The sequence below is a fragment of the Salvelinus namaycush genome, chromosome 2, assembly GCF_016432855.1.
Source record: "Salvelinus namaycush isolate Seneca chromosome 2, SaNama_1.0, whole genome shotgun sequence".
NCBI classification, from domain to species: Eukaryota; Metazoa; Chordata; class Actinopteri; order Salmoniformes; family Salmonidae; genus Salvelinus; species Salvelinus namaycush.
The window spans coordinates 21,705,395-21,724,843 of record NC_052308.1 but is presented as its reverse complement, the minus strand read 5'-3'; positions in this window follow the sequence as shown (position 1 = coordinate 21,724,843).

The window sequence follows — 19,449 nt, the reverse complement described above, 5'->3', positions numbered from 1 at the left end:
CACACGGGACGGTCAGCAGAGCCGAGGTTGGAACCAGAGCCAGTCGGGGAGAAGAAGGTGAACTTGGAGGGGAGTGAAGCAGAGACAGTTAAGGAGTTGATGGGGAGATTGGAGGAGAGAGTTAGGAGAGAGCTGCTGTGTTGGTGCATGAGGCACGACATTCGCCCTACGGAGCGTGTCCTCAGGTTAATGTCACCTGAGTCAGCTCTCCATACTCGTCCTGAGGTGCGTGCTAGCCGTCTGGTGAAGACAGTGCCATCCCCACGCACCAGGCCTCCTGTGCGCCTCCCCAGCCCTGCACGTCTTGTGCCAGCTCTACGCTCCAGACCTCCAGGGCGCCTACACAGCCAGGTGAGTCCTGCGCCGGCTCTGCCCACTGTATCTCCGGTGCGTTGTGACAGCCCGGTTCATCCTATGCCTGCGCTCCGTACGTGCCGGGCTAAAGTGGGCATTCAGCCAAGAGGAGCGGTGCAAGGTCTAAGCACCAGATCTCCAGTGCTCCCCCACAGCCCGGTTCGACCTGGGCCTGCAGCGAGGGTCCCCGGTCCGGGGTCGGCGACGAGAGTCCCCGCACCAGAGGCGCCACCAAAGTGGGGGGAGCCAGAGGTGGAGCGGGGTCTACGTCCCGCACCAGAGCCGCCGCTGTGAATAGATGCCCACCCGGATCCTCCCCTATAGAGTCAGGTTTTGCGGCCGGAGTCCGCACCTTTGGGGGGGGGGGGGGGGGGGGGTACTGTCACGCCCTGGCCATAGAGAGGCTTTTATTCTCTATTTTGGTTAGGCCAGGGTGTGACTAGGGTGGGCATTCTAGTTTCTGTATTTCTATGTTTTGTATTTCTATGTTTTGGCCGGGTATGGTTCTCAATCAGGGACAGCTGTCTATCGTTGTCTCTGATTGGGAATCATACTTAGGCAGCCTTTTTTCCTTTGGTGTTTGTGGGTAGTTATCTTTGTTAGTGGCACTATAGCCCTGTTAAGCTTCACGGTTGTTTCTTCGTTTCTTGTTTTGTTGGCGACATTTACAATAATAAAATAAAATATACGCTCACAACGCTGCACCTTGGTCTCCTTCCGATGATGGCCTTGACACAGTGAGCTGATTTAGGCCTCGGTAGTCAATACACGGGCGCAGACCTCCCTCTTTCTTCTTCACAAAAAAGAAACTCGAGGAGGCGGGTGAAGTGGAGGACCGAATGTACCACTGACGCAGGGATTCGGAGACATATGTTTCCATAGCCGCCGTCTCCGCCTGTGACAGGGGATACACGTGACTCCTGGGAAGTGCGGCGTCTACCAGGAGATTTATCGCACAATCCCCCCGTCAATGGGGTGGTAATTGAGTCAAATCGGCATACTCGGGAGGAATGCGAAGGATGGAGACCCTTAAACACCTCCCTGAGCACTCTCGCGACCACCCCGTGAGAGCCCTCTGTTGCCATGAAATGGTGGGGTCATGACGAGCTAACCAGGGAAGGCCTAGTACCACGGGAAACGCGGGAGAGTCAATGAGGAAGAGACTGATTCTCTCCTCGTGACCTCCCTGCATCACCGTGCCAGGGGAATGGTAGCCTCCCTAATCAACCCGGACCCTAATGGTCGACAGTCCAGAGCGTGAACTGGGAAAGGCCTAACCACTGGAACAATAGGGATCCCTAACCTATGGGCGAATGCTCTGTCGATAAAATTCCCAGCTGCGCCTGAATCGACGAGCGCCTTATGCTGGGAATGCGGGGAAAGTAAACATGCACAAACAGGTGTACAACAGAGGGCTCTGGATGAGAGTGGTGCAGGCTCACCTGGGGCAACGCCAGAGTGCCCTGCCTGCTGCCTTGACCCCTAGAGGAACCAACCCGTTACCGACCAGCTGTGTGACCTCTGTGGCCACAGATGGTACACGTGAAAGCCCCTCCTCCGGCCTCCCTGAGCGCAGCACCTCCCTGCTCCATAGGCACCGGAGCGGTGGTGCTGGGAGGGGGAATCGACCGAGCCCTCTCTGGACGTCCGCGGGTGACCAGCAGATTATCCAACCGAATGGACAGGTCCACCAGCTGGTCGAAGGTGAGGGTGGTATCCCTGCAGGCCAACTCCCGACGGACATCCTCGCGCAGGCTGCAGTGGTAGTGGTCGATAAGGGCCCTGTCGTTTCATCCCGCTCCTGCGGCCAGGGTCCGAAATTCCAGGGCGAACTCCTGGGCGCTCCTCGTCCCCTGCCTCAGGTGGAAGAGACGTTCACCCGCCGCTCTACCCTCGGGCGGGGGGTCGAAGACTGCCCGAAAGCGGCGGATGAACTCCTTGAAGTCGTCCAAAGCCGCATCTCCTTCTCCCCACATGGCGTTAGCCCACTCCAGAGCTCTCCCCGAGAGGCACGAGACGAGGGCGGACACCCTCTCCCTTCCCGAGGGAGCTGGGTAAACGGTGCCCAGGTATAAGTCCAGCTGTAGCAGGAAACCCTAGCACCGTGCCGCCGTCCCATCATACTCCCTGGGAAGGGCGAGACGCATTCCACTGGGACCGGGTACAGGAGGGACGAGTAGTGGTAACCCCTGTGGTGCTAGTGGAGGCACTGGAGGGACTCTCTGTCTCTCCCAGCGGTCCATGGTCTGAACGATGCGGTCCATCGAGACACCGAGATGTTGTAGCATCGCCGTGTGTTCTCTGACGCGCTCCTCGACTCCTATAACGGGGTACCTGCTCCTGCTCCTGCTCCTCCATGGTCGGGTGTGGAATTCTGTTAGGTATGCGTAACTGGCTGTAAGGGAGTCAGGCGCAGGAGAGCAGAAGTTGGGTAGCCATAGGAGCCTTTTATTTCGGCGAACAAAACACACGGCACTAAGAACACTAAACACAATACGGTTGACATAACCCAGCGCAAACCAGTCTAGCGTGCACATACACGAAACAAGAAACAATTCCACACACAGACATGGGGGGAACAGAGGGTAATATACACGTCTAATACTGAGGGAATTGAAACCAGGTGTGTAGGAAAACAAGACAAGACAAATGGAAAAATGAAAGGTGGATCTGGCTAGAATGCCGGTGACGTCGACCGCCGAACGCCACCCGAACAAGGAGAGAAACCGACTTCGGCGGAAGTCACGACAGTGCTCTTTGTTCCTTCACAAAACATGTCTCTTAAAATGTACTGAATCTGAATTTTAAGTACCCTGGGGATCGACCTTCTCTCACCCCCCTGCAAAAGCTTTTTTATCAGATGCCTGCTTTGGCTTATGTGGCAGAACTGCAGATTGTACTGTAGTCAGACTCCCACTTTTTTGTCCTATGTGTGTCTGTTTGCTCAACCTGGTCTCAGAGCATTTCATATTATTCTGTACGTAAATCCGAGAACACTCCATTTAGTATGATATGTACGTTTCATATGGTATGTATTCATTTGTGGTTGTCCGTCACTCATTTCGTATGCTACTGTACGTTACGAATTACAATTGGTATTATGTTACAAATTTGCAAAATGTATGATATGTTACGAATTCTAGCTAGGTGGCTAACGTTAGCTATGCTATGGGGTTAGGGTTAAATTTAAGTTTAGGAGTTAGCTTAAAGAGTTAAGGTTAGGGTTAGGTTTAGGGGAAGGGTTAACTAATATGCAAAGTAGCTGAAAAGTAGCTAAAAAGTAGTAAGTAGTTGAAAGTTTGCTAATTCGCTAAAGTTGTCTGTGATGAGATTCAAACTTACAACCTTCGAGTTCCTAGACGTTCACATTATATGCCTACCCATCCACCCTGACCAGTCACCCTACTTTAGTTTTTGTCTTAAGTAACCATCTGTCTTATGTAACCATATCAAACGTAACATTTCATACTAATTTCAGTGCCCTGGATTTACTTTTACTATGTTACGTCTAGTCTATGAGACCAGGCTGGTTTGCTTGTGTGATTCCATATCAACATACACATTAACCCTACACATAAACCCTACCTTGTTTGGGTCTCCTTAAGTCACGCTATAGTATACTGACATTATGAACATAATTTCTGACCAACCACATATTGAGCAGGAGACTTGTTCATGGAGTTGGCTTAGATGACATCATAGTGACGCCCCTACAGTACACCTGTGAGATCTCTGCTTGAGCCCTCCATTACGTGTTGTCTTGGTCATTCATGATGACACATACTGTTCACTGCCTGCTCTACTTGTTTAAGCCTTCTTGTTTTTCTTGCATGTCAGCCTCAATACTGAGCACACTCAACATATGGAAGCAAGTTCATAATTAGTGATTTTAGGTTCCATATAGGTCAGACATCTGATCAGAACCATGTGGCATGTACATTATACGCATTTTTCGCATCAGTCCTTGTGGAAATCAGTCTTTGCGATGACCCACCCATATATCCGAGGATTTGGAGAGAGTATTTGTGCTGCTTACTATGTAGTCACTAGCGATTTAGTCCGAGTTGAATTGGGAGGATAAAACAGTGAAGTATTCAAACTTGCCTAAGGATCATATTCACTCACTGCACCACATCTTAGCCGGTAACTTTGTTTTCATCTTATTCTATAAAGTTGCTTGTTTTTCTCCTTCCGACGCCACACTTCTGACTGGATTTGTCTGTCATGTATAATAAGTGCTTATAGACAGTCATTTCATTGTGACTAATACAAAGCCATTTCTTCTTTATATTTACCTGCAAGACATGGTATGTCATTCAGAATTGAAAAGGATTTCCATCAAAATGGAATATAAAATATATGAATTTACCATAGGTTCTAAACACATTATAGAGATAGAACTAGGTGTGAGTGGGAAGGGGGGTCATTGGTCTTGGTCTTTTTTCAGCCCTCACATCTTTGTTTTGCTCTGGTGTGCTGGGCTGAGCAGGGCTCTTTAAAGAGATCACATTCCACATGCTCTGGTCTGTTGTGAGCAGGTCAACTTACCCCACAACTCTGGAGAGGGGGATTTGTGTCCGAGGCCTACCCATTGTCTGCCCACAGAGCCTGTGAAGAGAGCCTGCCGCTTGCAGGGCATCTCTGCCAGCCCCTAATATGGCAAATGAATGCATGAGCGAATACAAGAGTGAATAACTGAATTAACAACCAAAGACAATTTACATAATTTCTCATAGGGTATGTATTTTCTGGTGTTTGAGAGTGCATTTGCATATTTGGAAGCTATAGAAATTATAAAGTCAATACTGTAGATCCGGCATGTAAATACAGCTCCTTTGAATTACTGAGAAAGAAAAAGTCTAACAAAAATAATGTTAATGATGCTTTTTGCCCTGAGGGGTAGAGATCCTCTCTGCCTCTGGAGCTAAGGCTGTCAGTACAAAAGTTCTATTGCCCAGTGATGAGACAGAGACATGTGGTTAACAGGTAAATAACTGCACGCTGAACTGACTGACTGAATGTGTTTATGTGAACATCTTTCCCCCAGTGTGGATCGGAAGTAGAATTGTCTATACTGACTCGATTACATCAATTCCAATTGTGTCTTTGTTTCACATGTGATCACAGTCTGCAGAGAATCCTGCTAATTGTCTCCACTGTCTTATTGCGTCATTTGAAGACCTATGTTCCCACTTGTCACCATTCTTTGTTATCGAGCTAACAGTAGAATTTGCTTTTTAATGTGTGTCGCTGACACCATTTTAAAAGTGCCACTTTTACCTCACATACCTTTTGTTTTAGAAAGGATTAAAATAAGTTTAACCTTTAGCTGGTTGTACATTGGTAGCTTGAGACTTAAGGGGGGTGGGGGTGTCAGGGATACAAAGAGGAGAGGGGTAGCTGAAGCGGGAGGAGAGGGAGGAGGGGATGGGTGTTAACCCCCCCTACCCTTCACCTTTGTCTCACTGTGGAGCTGCTCTGCTCTGAGCACTGGAGGAGGACATGGATGAGAGGAGCAGGCCTCTGGCCAGGAGAGCTGCACTCTGCCTGGGCTGGGCTCCACCTCCTCACTCTCTCTCCTTGTCTCTCTCTCTCCCTGCTAAATCCACCTTGCTGTGTGTTTTTCAGTAGGACACATGGAGAGAGAGAGAGAGAGAGAGACAGAGACACAGGGAGAGAGAGAGAGACAGAGAGAGAGAGACAGAGAGTGTCATGTATCAGTATGCAGAGGTGAGTACGGAGTCAGGCGCAGGATACATAACTGAGTAAATTAACGTACTTTATTCGAAAAATAATCAACCATAAATTCCACGCAGGGAAAACACAGAAGACTGATAACACTAGACAAGGAACAATCACGCACAAAACATCATGGGAACCAGAGGGTTAAATAGGGAAATAATAATAACGTAATGGGAACCAGGTGTGTACAATCAAGACAAAACAAATGGAAAAAGAAACGTAGATCGGTGGCAGCTAGAAAGCCGGTGACGACGACCGCCGAACGCCGCCAGAACATGGAGAGGCACCAACTACGGCGGAAGTCGTGACAGAGAGAGACCATGAAAAGACAAAAAAAAACTTTTGAATATACTTTCACCCTGCCACCATGCAAGCATTTCCTGTGACTGTGCCTCGAAACCCAATGTTTACCTGGCCCATCGCTGTCACGCCCTGACCTTAGAGTTCCTTTTTATGTCTCAATTTGGTTTGGTCAGGGTGTGATTTTGGGTGGGTATTCTATGTTCTTTCGTTCTATTATTTGTATTTCTATGTTTTGGCTGGGTAGGGTTCTCAATCAGGGACAGCTGTCTATCGTTGTTTCTGATTGAGAACCATACTTAGGTAGCCCTTTTTCCCACCTGTCTTTGTGGGAAGTTGACTTTGTTTGGGGCAAATAGCCTTAAGTTTCACGGTTTGTTTTGTAGTGTTTATTGTTTTGTTCGGCGTCTTTTCTAATAAAAAGAAAATGTACGCTCACCACACTGCACCTTGGTCCACTTCATTCAACGGCCGTGACAATCACCCTGGATTTGGACAGCCTCTAAGACCAGGTACACCTCTACAAGGCCATGGTCCCCACCTTTGCCAGGACCCTGAAAGACATCACACTCAGGACCCTGAAAGACAGACCCAGCACCTCACACAGGAGCAACAGAGCGATGTGCACGCCGCCCAGACCTGCAAGATGCTCAGCATGTGCTGCTCAAATCTAATGGTCCGAAACTAAATCACACGAATAACACACTATGGAACACAAAGCTTCTTACTGGAATATACAAGGTCTGAGGTCATCTGCCTTTGGCCTAAAGAGCAGGAACCCAGACTTCACCAAATAAATCAGAAATGCAGATTTTGTTGTCCTAAAAAAACATGGTATTGTAACGGTTTTCTTCCAGGGGTGAAGGAGAGGACCAAAGTGCAGCGCGGCTAGTGTTAAACATGTTTAATAAAGAACAAGTAAAACACTACAAACAACAATACAAAATAACAAATGTGCAAAAACCGACACAGACCTATCTGGTGCAGACAATCACAGAGACAGGAAACAAACACCCACAAAATCCCAACACAAAACAAGCCTCCTATATATGATTCTCAATCAGGGACAACGATTACCATCTGCCTCTGATTGAGAACCATATTAGGCTGGACATAGAAACAGACAAACTAGACACACAACATAGAATTCCCACCCAGCTCACGTCCTGACCAACTAAACACATACAAAACAACAGAAAACAGGTCAGGAACGTGACAGGTATAGAGGAGATGGACCCACTGGTTGCCCTCTAGGTTACAGAGAGCTGGTAGTCTCATCCACCAAACTACCAGGAGTAAAACAGGGAATGGACTCAGGGGTACACTAATTTTGTATAGATCAGACATAATCCACTCTATGAAATTAATAAAAACAGGAGCATTTCACATCTGATTAGAAATTAATAGGGAAATTATCTTAACAGAGGAAAATGTCCTCCTGTGTGCTACCTATATTCTCACGATAGAATCACCATACTTTAATGACGTCAGCTTCCCTAGAGGGGAGATCAACCATTTCCAGGCCCAGGGACATGTACAAGTCTGTGGGGACCTAAATGCCAGAACTGAACAAGAACCTGACACTTTCAGCACACAAGGGAACACCTACCTAGAGGTGACAGCATTCCCTCCCCAATATACCCCGCTAGACACAACTACGACAAAACAACCAACAAAAACGGGTCACAACTCCTTCAGCTCTGTCGCACACTGGGTCTGTACATTGTCAATGATAGGCTTTGAGGCGACTCCTACGGTAAGTACACCTATAGCTCATCTCTTGGCAGTAGTACTGTAGACAACGTCATCACTGATCTCAACTCAGTCTCTCAGAATATTCACAGTCAGCCAACTGACACCACTATCAGACCACAGCAAAATCACCATCTACTTGAACAGAACAACACTCAACCATGAGGCATCGAAGCTGAACAAACTGCATGCTATTAAGAAATGCTATAGACGGAAGGACAGTAGTGTAGGAACCTACAGAAAAAACAATTGGCCTACAAATAATCCAATCCCTCCTAGACAACTTCCTGGACAAAATGTTTCCCTGCAATAGTGAAGGTGTAAACTTAGCAGGAAGCCTGAACAGTATATTTGACCCATGAGCTAACATATCACATTTAAATTCAAGCAGAAAACCTAAGAAAACTAACAACAATGACAAATGGTATGATGAAGAAGGCAAAATCCTTAGAAAGAAATTGAGAAACCTATCCAACCAAAAACACAGAGACCCAGAAAACCTTAACTTAGGCCTTCACTATGGGGAAACACTAAAACAGTACAGAAGTACACTAAGAAAAAAGAACAGTATGTCAGAAAACAGCTCAATGTTATTGAAGAATCCATATAATCAAATCACTTCTGGGAAAATTGGAACACACAAAACAAAAAACAACACACAGAGCTACCTATCCAAAACTGAGATATATCGATAAACCCCTTCTCCAACCTTTTTGGTCATATAACAAAGAACCAAGAACAAAAACATATACATGATGATTTACAAAACTTAGAAGCAGCTATTAAAAACTACCAGAACCTATTGTACTGTCCAATTACATTGGATGAGCTACAGGACAAAATACAAACCATGCAACCCAAAAAGGCCTGTGGTGATGATGGCATACTTAACAAAAGTATAACATTTACAGACCACAAATTCAAATGGGCTATTCTTAAACTATTCAACATTATCCTCAGCTCTGGCATCTTCCCCAACATTTGGAACCAAGGTCTGGTCACCCAAATCTACAAAAGTGGAGACAAATTCAACAGCAATCTCAGGAAAAATCCTCTGCAGTATCATCAACAGCAGACTCCGAAATTTCGTCAATGTCCTGAGTAAATGTCAAATTGGCTTCATACCCAAATATTATTTGACAGATCACGTATACACCCTGCACACCCTTATTTTTGACCTTTATTTAACTAGGCAATTCAGTTAAGAACATATTCTTATTTACAATGAGGACCTACCAGGGAACAGTGGGTTAACTGCCTTGTTCAGGTGCAGAACGACAGATTTTTACCTTGTCAGCTCAGGGATTCGATCTTGCAACTTGCAGCTCTAACCACTAGGCTACCTGCCGCCCCTAATTCTTGCATAGGCAGACCTGGCTCTCAAGAGAAGACAAGATATGTGCCCACTGTCCACAAAATTGGGTGGAAACTGAGTTACACATCCTAACCTCCTACCAAATGTATGACCACATTAGAGACACATATTTCCCACAGATCACACAGACCCACAAATAATTTGAAAAGAAATCAAACATATTTGTTAGGTGAAATATTGCAATGCGCAATCACAGCAGCAAAATTTGTGGCCAGTTGCCATGAGAAAAGGGCAACTAGTGGAACACAAACAACATTGTAAATACCACCAATATTTATCTGTTTATTTATCTTCCCCCAGTATTCGTACTACAACTATTTGTACATTGCTAAAACACTGTACATAGCTTATAAGCTTATAATATAACACCTGAACACTTTTTGAGTGCAATGTTTACATTTTTTTTGTTAATGTTAAATTCGTTTTTTCTCACTTTTGTTTATTGTTTATTTCACTTGCTTTGAAAATATAGACATATGTTTCCCATGCCAATAAAGCCTCTTTGAATTGAAATTGAGCGAGAGAGGGGGGGGGGGGGGGGGGGGGGGGGAGAGAGAGGGAGAGATGGAGAGGGAGAGAGAGAGAGAGGGAGAGAGAGAGAGAGGGAGAGAGAGAGAGAGAGAGGGGGAGAGGGAGCGAGAGAGAGAGAGAGGGAGGGAGAGGAAGAGATAGAGAGAGGGGGAGGGAGAGAGAGAGAGAGAGAGAGAGGGAGAGATGGAGAGGGAGGAGGGGGGAGCTCATGTAAATGAGGATGTCTCCGGTCCTGAGGGGAACCACTGCTGATCACTGTCCAGCACATTATCACTGCTAACTCCCCACTGATGAGGAGGCTCATACACAATCATCTGCTCATAGGCAGAACACCAACAGGGCTGCTAAAAATAGATCTATAACAACAACAGCTACTCCAAAGAAACACTTATCGGTAATGTGATACCAAGCAGTATATAATTTGAAAAGGATCACCAGCCGTAAATGTCAAGTTTGAAGAAGGTCGAAGAAGATGAAATGATAAAGAAGAAAGGAAGCTTTTTATTTAACAATTAGATAAGGAGACAGCCACAAGCTTGGTGAATAATATGGGGCATGGCAATAGATTAAGAGTAATAGACATCTTCTCTGTTGTATTGTCAATAGAATTGGCGTTCAATCACTAATGAGATCAATATGAGGACAGGACAGACAGGACTTTGAACCAGTTTAGATTCTTCAGTAGCATTCATAATGCTATGAATAGAGAACACAGGAGCCTGACAATGCTATAGTTCTAGAGTGATATACACTTGAGCTTTACTCTTTTCTATACACTTAATCCCCATTTACCCTCATATTCACTCAGCAAACAAGAAAAGGAAAATGGTTTATTTAAGGTAGTTGCCAGATCTGCAACGGTTAACACATTTGTACTTCCTGAATGCTTCATTTATTGAACCATGATGGCATAATTTGTTCACTTAGTGTGCGACCACCTATTTGTTCCTCTACATGGCAGGGTAGCGCTTTCCTGTCAGAAGTGTTTTTGTTTCCTTTTAGTATGCTTCCAGCCTTGAAATGTGCTGAACACGGAGAAGAGAGGGAGGGAGAGGAAGAAAGAGCGAGAGAGAGTAAGCAGACTCAAGTAAACAATGCTTTGGCTCTTTAAATAAAACATTTGTTTGTGATTGAGGCTTCATGATGTGAACAGCATGACCTGTTTTACTGGGAGCCTCTAAACAGCCACCCATTCTTCCTCAGAAACAGATCCCATCTCTCTACCCACAGACTCAGGGCCTATTTATATTGCATGAGAACAAATTTTTCTGACAACTTGAGTGATAGATTTGTACAAGGCCTGGATGTTTTTTTGGATGGAGGCCCTGTCTGAGTGACATACATGGCTATTAATAAATGTTTTAACAATACATGGCAAATTCGTTTTTTCTGTTAACATGGTATGAGTGGGACCAAATTGTGCTTGTGGTGGGCTTCTCGGGAATTGCTGTCTGAGTCAACATTGGGAGACGAAGCTCAGTTTGGCTCAGTTGTTAAAGCATGACACTTGCAATGCTATGATTATGAGTTTGATTCCCACAGGGGACCAGTATTAATGAAAATGTATGTACTCACTACTGTAAGTTGCTCTGGATGAGAGTGTCTGCTAAAATGTAAAAAGTGATGGGAAATAAAACATTCAGTGTCTTTGTGTGTGTTTTAACAGTTGGTAATCCAACTGGAAGAGTCCAGCCTGCTACCATCTACTGTAAATTTCACAATATATAAAGATTTATTGACACCAATGAATTATTTACCCATTAGCTACATGTTTTATCGTCAACACAGCCTCACAGTTATTGCTTGAATAAAATGTATTTTCCTCCCAGTTTCATATTTACTTATAGTAAAGCTTTTCCCCATCCTTTCTTGTTGTTGTTGTTTCAATCCCTCACTTTTATTTAGTTTAGTTTTTGTCTAATTAAAGAGTACACCCACAGCTGTGTGCTGTAGAGTCAGGTGACAGGGAGAAACAGTAGGCATGAAATCCAGTTTTGACTCTAGTCTGGATCCCGCCTCACAGCGTTTTGTCTCTCTCTCGCCTCAACTGAAATAATTAACTGTGCGCATGTTTGAAGGCGGAATTACAGTTGTCTAATTGTGGTGTGCGTTGTCATGGATACTATCAGGCAATCGGTGAATAAACAGCCTTACTTGGCAGTGTTTGGCTAAAACAGGGCTTTGTGCAGATGTCAGCCACACAGTTTATGATGTTGAGGCAGATTATATTTGGCAGGAAAATCAATATGGATTTGCTGCTTATTTTGATAAACAACTCTGTTTATGTAGGCTGCCCAGAAGCTTGTCTCCTCATTTGTTTGCCTTGAATTAATTCATGTAAAAGTTGACTTAATGTAAAGCACCATGGTTAGCCATTACTTGCCAAACCCTCATTACACAATTCTTAACTTTTAACTGGAAAGGTTACAGACCTTTTGAATGTGAATGTGGTTAAGATAGGATCAGTTATTCATAACCAAACAGATAAGCTGCCTACCCGTATAAAACAGGGGCCTGCAATAAATATATTTATCTTAATGTTTGGCATGTAACACTTTATTGGTGACCATGAAGCAGATGCTTGACTGACCTAATATCCATATTAGATATTGTCAGTATTCATATTGTAATTGCTCATTTAGTTTTCTTCAAGTATCCTCCCAGTCTCTTGGTAGATCACTGGTAAGAAAATAACCACCACTAAATAACCCCTCCAGCATTTAACTTTCCAAACACACTGGCATCCCTGTGTACTGAAACTTGTCCAGTTAACTAAAAGACAAGAGAAAATGTTGCAAGAAGTCAATAAACTCCTATCTCCCCCAGGGTGTGCATCTCCATTGTTGTGAGCCAGGTTAATGTACTCCAAACAAGGTTTGTTCATATTGCAATATGCAATGGAGGTGTGCATTGCATACATGGAGATGAGAGTAGTGGCGGGCCAGACTGTTCTATGTCTGAGGGGAGAGTAAGTATTGGATCTGGTGAAGCATCTTATCTCAAATGGTGATCTGACACCCTATATCCTTGTGTAAAAGCTGCTCTAGGTATATTAGTATAATGATGCCAAAAGCTGCACAATGTAAGTGAAAGTGCATTACTGCCATGGACTATTTAAAAAAAAGAAACACACAGTGTAATATAAGCATAGGAATTGGTTATGTGGCGAATACCCTCTTTTCTATCCCTGTCTTTTGATTGTGTGGGAGTAATTGCCCCAGTCAGACCAGTGTGTCTGTGCTCTCCCAGCCCACTTCGGTGTACTGCAGCCCATTGGGTCAGATGGAGTCAGTCTCCTCTCCCAGCAGGCCTCCTGGCCAGGGAGAGGCTTTTAAGGGGGCCCTGCTCCACTGAGGGGATTGCCTGCCCATTAATATTGTATTGGAATAAAATAGAATGGCACTGGAGAAGAGGGGTACTGTGGCCTAATGCACAACCATGTCCACAACCCTGGAAAGTCTATACTAGGAATATAGATTTACTACAGAATGCATAGTCCTGTGTGGCGCAGTTGGTAAAGCATGGAACTTGCAACACCAGGGTTGTTAGTTCGATTCCCATGTGGAACCAGTATGAAAATATATGCACTCAACTGTAAGTTTCCCTTTTAGCGAGCGTCTGCTAAATGACTCAAATAAAACAAATGTAAACATAGAGTTTTTTATTTATTTTTTATTTAACTAGGCAAGTCAGTTAAGAACAAATTCTTATTTACAATGACGGCCTAGGAACAGTGGGTTAACTGCCTTGTTCATGGGCAGAAGGACAGATTTTTAACTTGTCAGCTCGGGGATTCTCTAACCACTAGGCTACCTGTCGCCCAATCCTGTTGAATAAATGATAACAAACACGCAGGGTTTACTGCACAATTTCACAATGGTAAAGGAGATGAGATCTGTTTGAGAGAGATGCTTGGTGGTTATTGCTGTAGAGCTCCACGCATAAAGGGCCATCAGTACCCACTGGGCACCCCATGTCTTTTCAACATGGAGAATTGGGTAATATTTGGTAGACGCGTTGATCAATGAGATTCCAACCTATTTTCAACAATACAAAAAGACAGCCAAATGTTTGTTGAATTCCCAATGTGTTATCACTATAATTTCAACCATTTAAAAGTACACTAAAGTTCAAATGGGAATACAATGCAGATATTTTGTTTATTTATACAACAGCTGAATGTGTTATCTATCACTGTGCTTGATTTAATAACACAACCAAATAACCTGGATGGCAGTTAGTTAAGATTACATTAAAGTACTATAAATGGTGCAAGTGATCAATGCCGTTTGAGATTTTGTCCAGATTATTATAGCAATTGTGAAGATTTCCACAGATTACATAAAACATGTATTGTTACAGTAACCTCCAAATGTGGCCATGGACGTGTTACTCATTTTAAGGTTGAATAAATACTGTTATGTAAGTTTGTAAGATAGCCTTAACATTAGTCTATTTACTGTCTTACAAAAGTAATATTGAATTGTGTTTGATTGACAAAGCAACCAAATATCGACATTTAAAGGAGATGTATCTATTGCTTAGATAGTTCCATCTGAACCATTATTTTAATCCTATTCTTTAACTTTTATTTTTGGTTGAGATGGAGACGTGAATCCAACATATAATTTGCTAACGTCAACAAGTTAATAGGCTATTTATCGTAATGCAAAAGTGATATTGAATTGTGTTTGGTTGTCAATTCAGCCAAATATCAACTTTGAAGGAGATTTATTTTTTGCTTGGATAGCACGATCTGTGCCACTGAGTCTGGCTTTAATTCCAATTTGTCTACAAATTAATAATTGATATTGTCACGTTCTGACCATTGTTTTGTATTTTGTTAGTGTTCTGTTTGTTGGATTAGCATTAAAATTCTTCATCATGAACACTTACCACGCTGCGCCTTGGTCCTCCTCTCTTTCACCCGAAGACGAGCGTTACAGAAACACCCACCACAAAAGGTATGCTGGATATGCTGGATTCACATCTCCATTTAAAACAAAAATCTAAGTTAATTAAAGAATAGGACTAAATAGGACAAACTTTAAATGCACTTTAGATACAATTTGATTTGATTTAATCCTATTCTTTAACTTTTATTTGTGACCGACCGGCTCGATTCGGTCTTATGTAGCAAAATTAGAAATGGCATTTTTTTACATTGGATTAAAGTAGAGACTCAGAGCTAGAAAATTGTATATCATACACTATAGTTGAGGAACAATGGGAAAGTAATTATGCTCTGAAATATGATAAACTTGTATCCTCACTTTTGATCAAATGGCCTTTAAATGTTTTGGTACCTACTGGAGAGCCCTTCTTTGTCTACACCCAATCAGCATCGTTCACACCCTCTTAACTGTAGCCCCACCCATCTCTTTAAGGGTTGATTCGAGCATTCTGTTCTATCAACAGCAGTCAAGCACCCAAGCTAACTGGCTAACATTGGCTAGCTTGCTAGCTACTTCCAGACACAAATGAGAGCTCACTGCTCACTGACCATTTTACTTGCCCAAGCAGAGCTAGTTATACTATTTTTATGTTATCCAGAGCATTGGTGACTGCAACTGTGCTATCATACTCTAATTCCACTGATTTCAAAACTCAGTCCTCCAGAAAGTGGAGAGCAACACTTATGCAGTACTACGCAATAATTTTTGTTTTAAAGCCGCATTAGGATTACCTACACATACTGATCAGCTCAAATAGACAGAAGCGTGTTACATGCAGACCAATCCGAACTCACCTCTCAGCATGTCCAGCCCACTTATTATCTCAGCCAATCATGGCTAGTGGGAAGGCTGTTGTATTTATCTGTGGCTAAACCAACTAGGCTCAATTGTATTCGAATTTACAGATGGCATACAAGTTTGTTATTAAGGCACATGAAAGTTCACATGTTCCAGAAGGCATTTCTGACAGAAAAACACATTTTGATTTAAAAAAAAGTTTACGTTCAATTGGCTCGCCTGTGAAATAGTGACGCGCTACATATGCCTTGTTTCCTGAAACGGGTCTCAATTTTGGTTGAGATGGAGACGTGAATGCAACATATTTATTATTAACTTGTAGATTCCATTTGAAATCAACCATAACCCTAGGCTTATGTCAATTGTTTATTTTTTGTTGAATCCTGGGCTGAATTTCAACAATAGGCCTAGCTGTTGATGACTTCCCAAATGCTGTATAGGCCTAAATAGCATCATTGATTCTATATTATTAATAAAGTATGGTTACGTTTCTTTTGCTCTGTTGAACCTACCCTTTGGAATGACTTCGACGGCAACAGTGAATGTATTAACTGGAGATTTTTCAACAATTATTCTCACAATAACACATTGGTAAAAGTCAGTGACAAATATCAAAGGGTAAAACACTGGATGGGAGGCTGAAGGGATAGCTGTAGATAGATCAACTCTACAGTAGGAGGTGTTGCCCAGCCTATTGTTTTTTCTTATAGTGGATATTATGTTGAAGATCTGACATTGTTTCAAAGGTACAAATTCAACATACAGTATTTTATAAGGTTTGTCTATTGAAAATTGTTTACCATGATGACATAATCCTGTGGTTGAAATTATTCTAAATTACACTGAAATGTACCCTCAAAACAACAATTTACGTTGACTTTTTTCAAATCCAATGTATTTTCCACATAGATTCCACGTAACAATAATTTGACAAATTACGTTGAAACAACATTGATTTAACCAGTTTGTGCCCAGTGGGTAGGGTGTTGAGGGGCACTTTAACCCCTCTCTTTGACCTGCTTGGTGGTAACCGTGGATTCCCTTTCTTTAATGGACTGCCAAATCCACCAGGTCTTTACACATCTTACCCTGCCTACAGAATTTTCGGTTCTACCTCAAAGGGATGGAAAGATTACCTTTATTTCCATTATAAAGTACATAAGATATGACTGACATCTTGAACACAACAGGGACCCCAAATCCTGCGCAGTATTCCTTCATTATAGGGCTAGCTACCTCAGGTGAAGGGCTACGGTGCCTCTATAAAAGACCAATGAACGGAGCGCATCCTGTATTGACTTGTTTGCTGAATATCAAAGTGGATTTCTGATGTATTTATAATGGCCTTATTAAAAACTCTTTTGATCTGAAGAATGCAATAATATCACAAAGGATTTTATATCGTTTTGTACCCACACTATCCAAGAATCACCAATGTAAAATCGACATTTTCAGTGGTAGGTTTGGAGCAGCATTTAATCATTTTTCCTTTTAATCATAAAATGCAATAGTTTTGGCAGATAGGATAGTTGGTTCTCTTGTGCAGATATCCTTTTCTATCATTGACACATAGCTGTTCATCCATTGATAATGCACTGTATTGGACTTTTTTAATAAATTACATATTCTATTTGATATACAAACATTTTAAATAATTTAACTTCATATTGTATTCTACTCTGAATGAGGAATTGATTCCCATTGTGTATCATATTAAAATTGGATACAGACACAGTTTGAATGGCCTGTGTGTTTCTCACATGAACACAGTTAAGAGGCCCCTCTTGTTTAAGTGTTAGTTAGAGGGTGAAGACAAACAGTCACTTGACAAATGTTTACTTATTTTAGAAGAAGGCAAGTCTGACATGGTGTGCTTTGCATTATTTAATGCAGCACTTTTATAGTAAACGTTAAGTCATACCCTGCAAACAACAATGACTCGTTAGGACATCACAAAATGGTCACCTAAAGTCGTCAGGACACTGTGTCATGGTCCCCTGGAGGTTTTTGTCTAGTTCCCGGTTTGTCTCGGGGACGTCACCTTATGGCCTCAAATAAACGTTCTATCTGGGGCACGCAAAGCCTAGTTTCATCACACATCACCCCTTATTCCTGTTGCCAAGCCCAGGCCCTGATTGGTGAACCACTGATCCATTCACAACTCTTTGTCATTTTGGCAATGCTAAGGACACCTGACACTTTACAGACTTTGTGGCGAAGCAGAAAGATCTGCTTACTGCAAATCCAGTGAGTTCAAACCCCAGGTGTGGTCATATTGAAAAGTCAGTACAAAGTCATCATGCAATTGTATTTTCATTCATTAAAGATTTTTGCTGAACCACGCACCAGTTACCTTAAAATCCTGATACCATTTCATTACTTTACTTATAACGGTTTGGGACACCTGGGACAATTAGGGGAGCTTCAGAAGACCATGACACAATGTCCCAAGAAGGTCTTTGGGACATCCCCGGGACAACCCGGGAACTAGACAATACCTCCAGGGGACCATGACACAACGTCCCAATAACGTCCTAAAAATGTGTTTGGAGATGTCCCCAGGACAAACCGGGAACTAGAGAAAGGTCCCCAGAGAACATTCCCTTGGAACCATCACACAACTTCCTACGAACTAGTCAAATTAAAGTCTTGACATGGTCCTCAGTGACATCCTGGGGAACTTACAGGGAACTAGACAAAGGTCCCCCAGAGAACGTTCCCTTGGGACCATCACATGTGACGTCCTAAGGACTAGTAAAATGAACGTGCTGAGAAAGTCCTAACATGGTCCTGACATGGTCCTCAGTGGCATCCTGGGAGCTAAGTCTAAGAAGTGGTAGATCTGTTCTATGTGCACTATTTCTGTGCTTCCTGTGCTTAAGTTTTGTTTTTGTGTCTTTTACTTTCGGTTTTGTACACCAATTTCAAACAGCTGAAAATACAATATTTTGGGTTATTGAAAATATATTTCACAGCGGGTTTAGATGGTAAAATGATTCTCTACACTACCCGTTGCTTGTTTTGTCACATAAACTGAAATGAGGTAAACTATTCGAATTTTAGCAACCAGGAAATGGCAGAGTGATTTCTGAATATTGCAACTTTAAGGGAACTATACAAAGGTCCCCCAGACACTGTTCCCTTAGGACCATCACAAAACGTTCTTAGAACATTCTCAGAACGTCAGAGGGATAACGTTCCGCCCAAATCATTATGGGAACTTCACTGAATGTCCACAGGACGTTCCCTGCTTGCTGTGTCTAAATTCAACCTAAATCCACTTTATTTGTAGTGTTTTTAAAGACTTGGTATGTTATTGGATGTTAAATGTTACTTCTCGTCATCACTTTCCGCAAATGTCTTTCCTACCATCAGTGTAACGTGCAAACGTTGTGTTTTTAACAACAAAAATCTTCCATATTCGGGGAAATTTGGTCAATACACAAAAATATATGTTTTCTTGGTAGGCCTTTTTTATGCGACCAGTTGCTACTGCCTTCTGCCTTTGTAGTTGTAAACCAGAAACAAATTTACACTCCTTATGGATCCAGTCACAAAGAACTACTGAGTTAGACGATTTATTTACAGTTATTTCCTTCAGATGGGGCGTGCATATCTGTTTCAAATTAAGAGTCTTAAAGA